This window comes from Nerophis lumbriciformis, linkage group LG09 (assembly GCF_033978685.3).
Source record: "Nerophis lumbriciformis linkage group LG09, RoL_Nlum_v2.1, whole genome shotgun sequence".
NCBI lineage: Eukaryota > Metazoa > Chordata > Actinopteri > Syngnathiformes > Syngnathidae > Nerophis > Nerophis lumbriciformis.
In genome coordinates, this window is record NC_084556.2 from 52,517,079 (window position 1) to 52,527,500 (window position 10,422).

General features: G+C 40.7%; 1 protein-coding gene across 1 annotated transcript in view; it reads left to right on the top strand.

The window, feature by feature from the left end:
* The first annotated feature begins 1,732 nt into the window (after positions 1 to 1,732).
* Positions 1,733 to 10,422, top strand: part of LOC133607871 (3',5'-cyclic-AMP phosphodiesterase 4B-like) — a 156,792-nt gene continuing 148,102 nt past the window's right edge. Inside the window, exon 1 of the mRNA XM_061962898.2 lies at positions 1,733 to 2,551. The gene's annotated coding sequence lies outside the window, so the exon portion shown is untranslated. The remainder of the gene's footprint in view (positions 2,552 to 10,422) is intronic.

The window sequence follows — 10,422 nt, forward strand, 5'->3', positions numbered from 1 at the left end:
GAAAAATATGAGCATGTACAATACTCAATACTTGGTTGGAGCTCCTTTTGCCTCAATTACTGCGTTAATGCGGCGTGGCATGGAGTCGAGGAGTTTCTGGCACTGCTCAGGTGTTATGAGAGCCCAGGTTGCTCTGATAGTGGCCTTCAACTCTTCTGCGTTTTTAGGTCTGGCATTCTGCATCTTCCTTTTCACAATACCCCACAGATTTTCTATGGGGCTAAGGTCAGGGGAGTTGGCGGGCCAATTTAGAACAGAAATACCATGGTCCGTAAACCAGGCACGGGTAGATTTTGCGCTGTGTGCAGGCGCCAAGTCCTGTTGGAACTTGAAATCTCCATCTCCATAGAGCAGGTCAGCAGCAGGAAGCATGAAGTGCTCTAAAACTTGCTGGTAGACGGCTGCGTTGACCCTGGATCTCAGGAAACAGAGTGGACCGACACCAGCAGATGACATGGCACCCCAAACCATCACTGATGGTGGAAACTTTACACTAGACTTCAGGCAATGTGTATCCTGTGCCTCTCCTGTCTTCCTCCAGACTCTGGGACCTCGATTTCCAAAGGAAATGCAAAATTTGCATGGTTGGGTGATGGTTTGGGGTGCCATGTCATCTGCTGGTGTCGGTCCACTCTGTTTCCTGAGATCCAGGGTCAACGCAGCCGTCTACCAGCAAGTTTTAGAGCACTTCATGCTTCCTGCTGCTGACCTGCTCTATGGAGATGGAGATTTCAAGTTCCAACAGGACTTGGCGCCTGCACACAGCGCAAAATCTACCCGTGCCTGGTTTACGGACCATGGTATTTCTGTTCTAAATTGGCCCGCCAACTCCCCTGACCTTAGCCCCATAGAAAATCTGTGGGGTATTGTGAAAAGGAAGATGCAGAATGCCAGACCCAAAAACGCAGAAGAGTTGAAGGCCACTATCAGAGCAACCTGGGCTCTCATAACACCTGAGCAGTGCCAGAAACTCATCGACTCCATGCCACGCCGCATTAACGCAGTAATTGAGGCAAAAGGAGCTCCAACCAAGTATTGAGTATTGTACATGCTCATATTTTTCATTTTCATACTTTTCAGTTGGCCAACATTTCTAAAAATCCCTTTTTTGTATTAGCCTTAAGTAATATTCTAATTTTGTGACACACGGAATTTTGGATTTTCATTTGTTGCCACTTCAAATCATCAAAATTAAATGAAATAAACATTTGAATGCATCAGTCTGTGTGCAATGAATAAATATAATGTACAAGTTACACCTTTTGAATGCAATTACTGAAATAAATCAAGTTTTTCAAAATATTCTAATTTACTGGCTTTTGCCTGTATATAAAACATATTACATATTGTTATGAAGGTGTCTGTTCCTACATTATAAATATACTTGCAGTGTGTATATTGTACATATTACACATTGTTATGAAGGTGTCTGTTACTACATTATATATATACTTGCAGTGTGTATATTGTACATATTGGTATGAAGGTGTCTGTTCCTACATTATAAATATACTTGCAGTGTGTATATTGTACATATTACACATTGTTATGAAGGTGTCTGTTACTACATTATATATATACTTGCAGTGTGTATATTGTACATATTGGTATGAAGGTGTCTGTTCCTACATTATATATATACTTGCAGTGTGTATATTGTACATATTGGTATGAAGGTGTCTGTTACTACATTCTATATATATATATATACTTGCAGTGTGTATATAAAACGTTGATGGAGGGTTTTGAAGTTGTTTTAGAGACTTTGAAGGCGACAACGGTGACTACCTTTAGCCGCATCATCCAAGCGTTTTTTTATCATCTTTAAAGTCCTAAAAAAAGACTTGTGGTCTTATCTCTCATAATGATTGTGAACGATAGGCAACATTCCGAACAAAACGTGCAGTACCCCTTTAACTTTAACAAGCAGGAACTAAGCGCACAAAGTAAGGACATTTGTGTTAGGTCTATTATGTCTTTGTTGGAACACTGCCTTTTAGCAATTTGATGGCGCCACATTTGTAAGAAACATGCATTTGTGAAATGAGCAGCAGAGCTGAATATGTGAAAATGCCCACGAGGAATTTGCCAAATCTTCTTTTAGTTGCTGTTTCTATTGAATCTTGATTTGAGATTTTGCTAACGCAAAGTACCAGTGATCAGGGCCGGCCCGTGGCATAGGCCGTATAGGCAAATGCTAAGGGCGCCGTCCATTAGGGGGCGCCACGCCAGTGCCACAAATGTTAGAGAAAAAAAATAAATAAATAAAAAAAAGTTGGTACTATTTCTAAATACAAAAATATAATCCCACGTTAATTAAAATGCAAAGTAAAGCCTATTTAATAGAAATATTATTTGTTACAACATTACGCCCCCCCCCCTCCTCCCCCCGCACGGTGCGCCCCCTCCCTTCCCGTATCATGACTCTTTTTGGACGTCACCACATCAAAAAATCAACACAAGATGTCAAAACGGCCAAAACTGTCAGGTGCCCAGGGAAGAAAAAAGAGAAAAGAAGAGGAGGAGAAACGAGAAAAGACAGAGGTAGCAGGTAGGTAACGTTAGCCTACATGAAATGATTTGTCTGTTACAGAATGTGATAGTAACCTGGCTTTTTAGCATTAAGCTAATGTTACATGATTCGGCAATTGCTAATCAATAAATAGCTAGTTCTGTTTTAACGTCGGGTTAATATTGTGGAGGGGGCTAAATTGTTATGGAAAATAATAATGTAACGTTAGGTAATTACAGTACTCCCACCTTACATTCCTCAGGGACATTTGTATTAGATCTTTTAAGCAGGTGTTTTTGTTTACATTATTGCCTTCTGGTTAGCTAATGTTTGCCCTGCAGGTAATAGTCACTTTTCCACCCCTTTATATATTAGGTATAGTTGTAAGTAAAAAAAAAAAAAAAGGTCACAGACAAAGCTATTCGGGTTCTTGTGAGTATATACACTTCACTGCCGATGTGGGGGGCGCCACCTAAAATCTTGCCTAGGGCGCCAGATTGGTTAGGGCCGGGCTTGCCAGTGATCATGGGTCTTGCGACATTTGTCAGGCGGTGTCTTTCATGCCACGTTTGACTTGGACCGGGCAACTTCAATGCCCGGGTTCAAGACCCATGTTTTAGAGAGAGATCCCTACAACCATCTCCAGGTTACAAGTTACTTTTATTGGGGAATGTCCTGGACGAGCTGCGGAGTGGAGTGGGCGACCTAAGAAGAGGACATTCCCAGAAGACCGTTTCTTCATCCTGTCAGCACTTTGATACCGCAGGCTAGTGATGGGTCCGGCAACACCGATGCATCGGCGCATGCGTCGAGCTCATAGAGCAAAACCCTGTGTCGGTGCGCGTACCGCTTTTAGAAAGTCACGTGACCGATCATGAGCTGTTTTGGTCACGTGACCGATACGCCAACTGTGTCGCCTCCTCTGTGCCCTGTGAGCGGCTCTTTTCTACAGCCGGAGAAATAATAACTAAGAAGAGAAATCGTCTAAAATGTAATACGTCGGAAAAACTTTTTTTTTTTTGTATAAAAATGTGTAAAAAAATAAAATTAAAAAAATTCCCAGTCCACAATCATCCACAACACGTTCTCTTAGATTTCCATGTTATGATACATGTTCACATTATTTATTGACTGTATCTAAAAAAGATACAAATATTTTTATTTAAATGAAGATATGAAATAATCCTAAATGAAATACAATGACTTGGTTTATATTATTGTATATACTAGGGCAGGGGTCACCAACGCGGTGCCCGCGGTCACCAGGTAGCCCGTAAGGACCAGATCAGTCGCCCGCTGGCCTGTTCTAAAAATAGCTCAAAGAGCAGCACTTACCAGTGAGCTGCCTCTATTTTTTTAATTTTATTTATTTACTAGCAAGCTGGTCTCGCTTTGCTCGACATTTTTAATTCTAAAAGAGACAAAATTCAAATAGAATTTGAAAATCCAAGAAAATATTTTAAAGAGTTGGTCTTCACTTGGAATAAGCGGTAGAAAATGGATGGATGGATGGGTCTTCACTTGTTTAAATAAATTCATTTATTTTTTACTTTGCTTCTTATTACTTTTAGAAATACAATTTTAGAGAAAAAATACAACCTTAAAAATGATTTTAGGATTTTTAAACAAATATACCTTTTTACCTTTTAAATTTCTTCCTCTTCTTTCCTGACAATTTAAATCAATGTTTTATTGTAAAGAATAATAAATATTTTAGCTTCTGTTTTTTCGACGAAGAATATTTGTGAAATATTTCTTCAAACTTACTATGATTAAAATTCAAAAAAATTATTCTGGCAAATCTAGAAAATCTGTAGAATCAAATTTAAATCTTATTTCAAAGTATTTTGAATTTCTTTTAAAATTTTTGCTCTGGAAAATATAGAAGAAATACTGATTTGTCTTTGTTAGAAATATAGCTTGGTCCAATTTGTTAAATACTCTAACAAAGTACAGATTGGATTTTAACCAATTTAAAACATGTCATCAAAATTCTAAAATGTATCTTAATCAGGAAGAATTACTAATGATGTTCCATAAATTCTTTTTTTTATTTTTTCAAAAAGATTCAAATAAGCTAGTTTTTCCTCTTCTTTTTGTCGGTTGAATTTTGAATTATAAAGAGTCGAAATTGAAGATAAACTATGTTTCTAAATTTTATTTTAAATTTTTTCTTGTTTTCTCCTCTTTTAAACCGTTCAATTAAGTGTTTTTTTCATCATTTATTCTCTACAAAAAAACCTTCCGTAAAAGGAAAAAAAAATGTACGACGGAATGACAGACAGAAATACCCATTTTTTTATATATATATACATTTATTTATTTAGCTATTCTTGTTTAAATCACACTTACGTGTAACTTACAAATGACAATATATTTATTTATTTAAGTGTGTATCAAACTGGTAGCCCTTCGCATTAATCAGTACCCAAGAAGTAGTTTTTGGTTTCAAAAAGGTTGGTGACCCCTGTACTAGGGCATCAAATCAGTGTCAGTTGAGTCGGTCCATAGGTTGCCTGTAGGGATTTTTAATGTCCAGCAGATGTCAGTATTTAGTGACACAGTATCGACACAGTATCAATACAGTTTTGCAATGTGTCGAAACGCTTCATGACGCCTCATCAACCCATCACTACCGCAGGCTGTCTTGTACAGATTTGCAGTCAAGGTCTACTCGAAGCCAAGCTCTCTGCCTAGAACAGACTGCACAAAGCCAACCTCCGGTCTCAAAGAGCTCCCACGAGGCCTGCAATGATTGCCCTTCACCGGCAGACTTGTTTGCATCGGTGTCTGCAACACGTGCACGGGAATGTCCAAACTACGGTCTGCCAGCCTCTTCAATTTGGCCTGTGAGACGTCGTGAGTTCACAGAGTGCTTCCAAATTAATCTTAAATCTCCGAACGCTACATATTTGCTGCCATCTTGTGGACAATGTGAGTAAATCAGATCAATCCCACTTGAAAGTACTTAAAAAACAATCGCACAGCATTTTCTTATATGACACAATCCAGACAACCTTCCTTAGTCATGGTGCAATTCAAACACCATAAAAGAATTCTAAATTACACCGATTTAAATCCATTAGAGTGCATGATGGGAAAAATACAAAACACACTCCACACTTATCCGTGTTTGGCGCATTTTAGCTGCTTAATATTTCTGATTATATATATCCATTATATTAGTTATATATGCATCATATTATTTTAGCCCAATGCGTCCCCCAAGTCACAAAGTTTGGACACCCCTACATAAGGCTACAAAGGGGTGGAAAGTTTCCGGAGCTGAAATAGGCTCCAGCCCCCCTGCGACCCCAAAGGGAATAAGCGGTAGCAAATGGATGGATGGATGGAAAGTTTCCGGAAATTTGGAGAGGAGGCTACGCCGGATAGTCGAACCTCGGATTCAGGAGGAACAGTGTGGTTTTCGTCCTGGTCGTGGAACTTTGGACCAGCTTTATACTCTCGGCAGGGTCCTTGAGGGTGCATGGGAGTTTGCCCAACCAGTCTACATGTGCTTTGTGGACTTGGAGAAGGCATTCGACCGTGTCCCTCGGGAAGTCCTGTGGGGAGTGCTCAGAGAGTATGGGGTTTCGGACTGTCTGATTGTGGCGGTCCGCTCCCTGTATGATCAGTGTCAGAGCTTGGTTCGCATTGCCGGCAGTAAGTCGGACACGTTTCCGGTGAGGGTTGGACTCCGCCAAGGCTGCCCTTTGTCACCGATTCTGTTCATAACTTTTATGGACAGAATTTCTAGGCGCAGTCAAGGCGTTGAGGGGATCCGGTTTGGTGGCTGCAGGATTAGGTCTATGCTTTTTGCAGATGATGTGGTCCTGATGGCTTCATCTGGCCAGGATCTTCAGCTCTCACTGGATCGGTTCGCAGCTGAGTGTGAAGCGACTGGGATGAGAATCAGCACCTCCAAGTCCGAGTCCATGGTTCTCGCCCGGAAAAGGGTGGAGTGCCATCTCCGGGTTGGGGATGAGATCTTGCCCCAAGTGGAGGAGTTCAAGTACCTCGGAGTCTTGTTCACGAGTGAGGGAAGAGTGGATCGTGAGATCGACAGGCGGATCGGTGCGGCGTCTTCAGTAATGCGGACGCTGTATCGATCCGTTGTGGTGAAGAAGGAGCTGAGCCGGAAGGCAAAGCTCTCAATTTACCGGTCGATCTACGTTCCCATCCTCACCTATGGTCATGAGCTTTGGGTTATGACCGAAAGGACAAGATCACGGGTACAAGCGGCCGAAATGAGTTTCCTCCGCCGGGTGGCGGGGCTCTCCCTTAGAGATAGGGTGAGAAGCTCTGTCATCCGGGGGCAGCTCAAAGTAAAGCCGCTGCTCCTCCACATGGAGAGGAGCCAGATGAGGTGGTTCGGGCATCTGGTCAGGATACCACCCGAGCGCCTCCCTAAGGAGGTGTTTAGGGCATGTCCGACCGGTAGGAGGCCACGAGGAAGACCCAGGACACGTTGGGAAGACTATGTCTCCCGGCTGGCCTGGGAACGCCTCGGGATCCCCCGGGAGGAGCTGGACGAAGTGGCTGGGGAGAGGGAAGTCTGGGCTTCCCTGCTTAGGCTGCTGCCCCCGCGACCCGACCTCGGATAAGCGGAAGAAGATGGATGGATGGACACCGTCCATCTTATTCTGTAGAATAAGATAAGAGGCTTGTAAAACACTAATGCAAGGCCACACACAGATATAGTCAGCTAAACAATTGGAGTAGTCTTTAAAAATATTTTACTGATAGACAAATGAATAGAAATAGGCTAGATCAGGGGTGCTCATTACGTCGATCGCGATCTACCGGTCGATCGCGATCGACCGGTCGATCGCGGAGGGTGTGTCAGTCGATATATAGTATATAATAGTCCTAAAAATGAGCGATCATAAATCTTCACTATGACGTCACTTTCGTCACTTGATTGACATTCACGGCACCCGAGGGTCTTCTGAGATGACGCTGGCTGCTGCCAGCTCATTAAAATTACCGACTGGAAGGCGAGAAACACTTTATTTCAACAGACTCTGGCGCCATACCTGTCGTCAAAACTCCAAAGACCGACTGCACAGTTGCACAATAAAAGCTCTGCTTCATCCTGCCTGCGCTACCAAAATAAGAGCCTCAGAAAGCTGGCGTGCACAAGCTAGCAAGCTACGGAGTTTGCCGACAATGTATTTCTTGTAAAGTGTATACAAAGGAGTACGGAAGCTGAACAAATAAGATGCCAAAAACCAACCACTTTCATGTGGTATTGGACAGAAAGGAGGATTTTTTTTTTCCTCCATTCGAAAATGCGGACGTTATCATCACCACTGTCTGATTCCAATCAATGCAAGTCATCACAATCAGGTAATACACCAACGTATATTCTTGTCTTCATGAAAGAAAGGAATCTATATGTGTTAAACATGCTTGTATTATCTTTAAACACCTTTAACTTGTTAACAATATTAACTATATGTGTTAAACATGCTTGTATTATCTTTAACCACCTTTAACTTGTTAACAATATTAACTATATGTGTTAAACATGCTTGTATTATCTTTAAACGCCTTTAAGTTGTTAACAATATTAACTATATGTGTTAAACATGCTTGTATTATCTTTAACCACCTTTAAGTTGTTAACAATATTAACTATATGTGTTAAACATGCTTGTTTTATCTTTAACCACCTTTAAGTTGTTAACAATATTAACTATTTGTGTTAAACATGCTTGTATTATTTTTAACCACCTTTAACTTGTTAACAATATTAACTATATGTATTAAACATACTTGTATTATCATTAAACACCTTTAATGTATTAACAATATTAACTATATGTGTTAAACATGCTTGCATTATCATTAAACACCTTTAACTTGTTAACAAAAACATATATTTCATAAATAAGTAAATATAAATGATATATATGAATGAGGTAGATCCCCACGACTTGATCAATTGAAAAGTAGCTCGCCTGCAGAAAAAGTGTGAGCACCCCTGGGCTAGATGAATAAATGAACACTCAATCAGCATGCTAAATCAAACTATAACCTACATTTTTGTATGACAACAGAATGGCTAGCACAACAGAAGGCAGAGGAAACTACACGTTTTGATTTAGTATTTGCTAGTTGAACTTTACAGATCACAAAAAAGGTCAATTCGGATCACTAACGTTGTTAGCATAAATGAATGGGATTTAACATAGAGAAAATTAGCATCACGGCTAACGGAGAAATATTTTCGGTTCATTATGAGACTGTGGTGGTACATAAACCTAGCTAGCTAGAGATATTGGCCCCAAAATCATTGAACAAGTACAGGAACAGCTAGGGATGATGCTCGAAACTGGTTTTACCGGTTGTTCGATAAGAAAAGAACCGAGTCCTCGGACTCGAATCCCTTTTTGAGAACCGGTACCCGTTATCGAGACCACTATAGTAAAGAAAAAGAGTTGGTTCTTTATTCGAATCCCTGCCTGTAACTCCCACTAGGAAGGTCGGAGAGACATGAAACAAAAACCTCTATGTAGGTCTGACTCAGACCTAGATTTTATAATAGTACATTCTCGGGCTAAAATCAACAGGAAGTTGGCAATTCCCCCTTCAAGACAAAAAAGTACTAAAAACAGTCACTTTTGCCTCTTTGAGCTGTAATTTGACCCCTTTAACATGCTTCAAAACTCACCAAACTGAACGCACACATCAGGACTGGCAAAAATTGCCATCTAATAAAAAAACCTAACCCCAAATCTCAAAATTGCGCTCTACCGCAATTTTTGAATAAAACGCAGAAAAAACTGCTCCTCGGAAGAAAAAAATGACAAAACTGCCTGTAACTCCCATTGGAAAGGTCGGAGAGACATGAAACAAAAATCTCTATGTAGGTCTGACTTAGAACTGCATTTCATAAATTGACAACCCCCAGCAAAAATCAACAGGAAGTTTGCTATTCCCCCTTCAAAACAAAATTTTTGTAAAAACCGGTCACCTTTCTTCAAACATTATCTCCTCTGAGCGCGTTTGTTGTTTCAGCTTCAAACTAACACAGGAGAGAGATTGAACCCTTCTGATTAAAAGTTGGCGAAAGAGTTTTGATACCTGCTCCGGTTTTGATTTTATGACCCTTCAAAGAACTGCTGCGCTGATGCTGCTGTTTTTTTAAGATGGCTGCTTAAAAGCAGGATGCACCAGCGTGCCCACACAATGCAGACTAGGTAGGTACACTAGACAAAAGTATTGGGACACTTATGACTACCACTGGACAAAAGTATTGGGACACTTATGCCGAAAACTGGACAAAAGTATTGGGACACCTGGGACTACAACTTGACAAAAGTATTGGGACACTTACGACTAAAAGTAGACAACAGTATTGGGAAACTTAGGACTACCACTGGACAAAAGTATTGGGACACTTACACTGGACAAAAGTATTGGGACACTTGGGACTAAAACTTGACAAAAGTATTGGGACACTTAGGACTAGCACCTGCCAAATACGCGGGCCCGACCAATGCTGCTTGCAGCTTTAATTTACCATTAATTCCCATATATTCTGGTTAATTCCCATGAAAACTTTCCAACTTTGAATATTCCTGGAATTTTGCAACCCTACCCCTACACGAGACCCTGAATGTTACGTTCAGTGATGAGTCCAGATTAATAAATGATTGGGTCTTTTAGTGTCACTTGAAGTGGACAATTGGCTGGAGATCAACGGCAGCAGTCCATTTTTAAGCATGGACTTGTGTCTGTTGTGTAGAGGCCAGAGGTGGGTAGAGTAGCCAGAAATTGTACTCAAGTAAGAGTACTGTTACTTTAGAGATTTATTACTCAAGTAAAAGTAAGGAGTAGTCACCCAAATATTTACTTGAGTAAAAGTAAAAAGTATGTTGTGAAAAAACTACTCAAGTACTGAG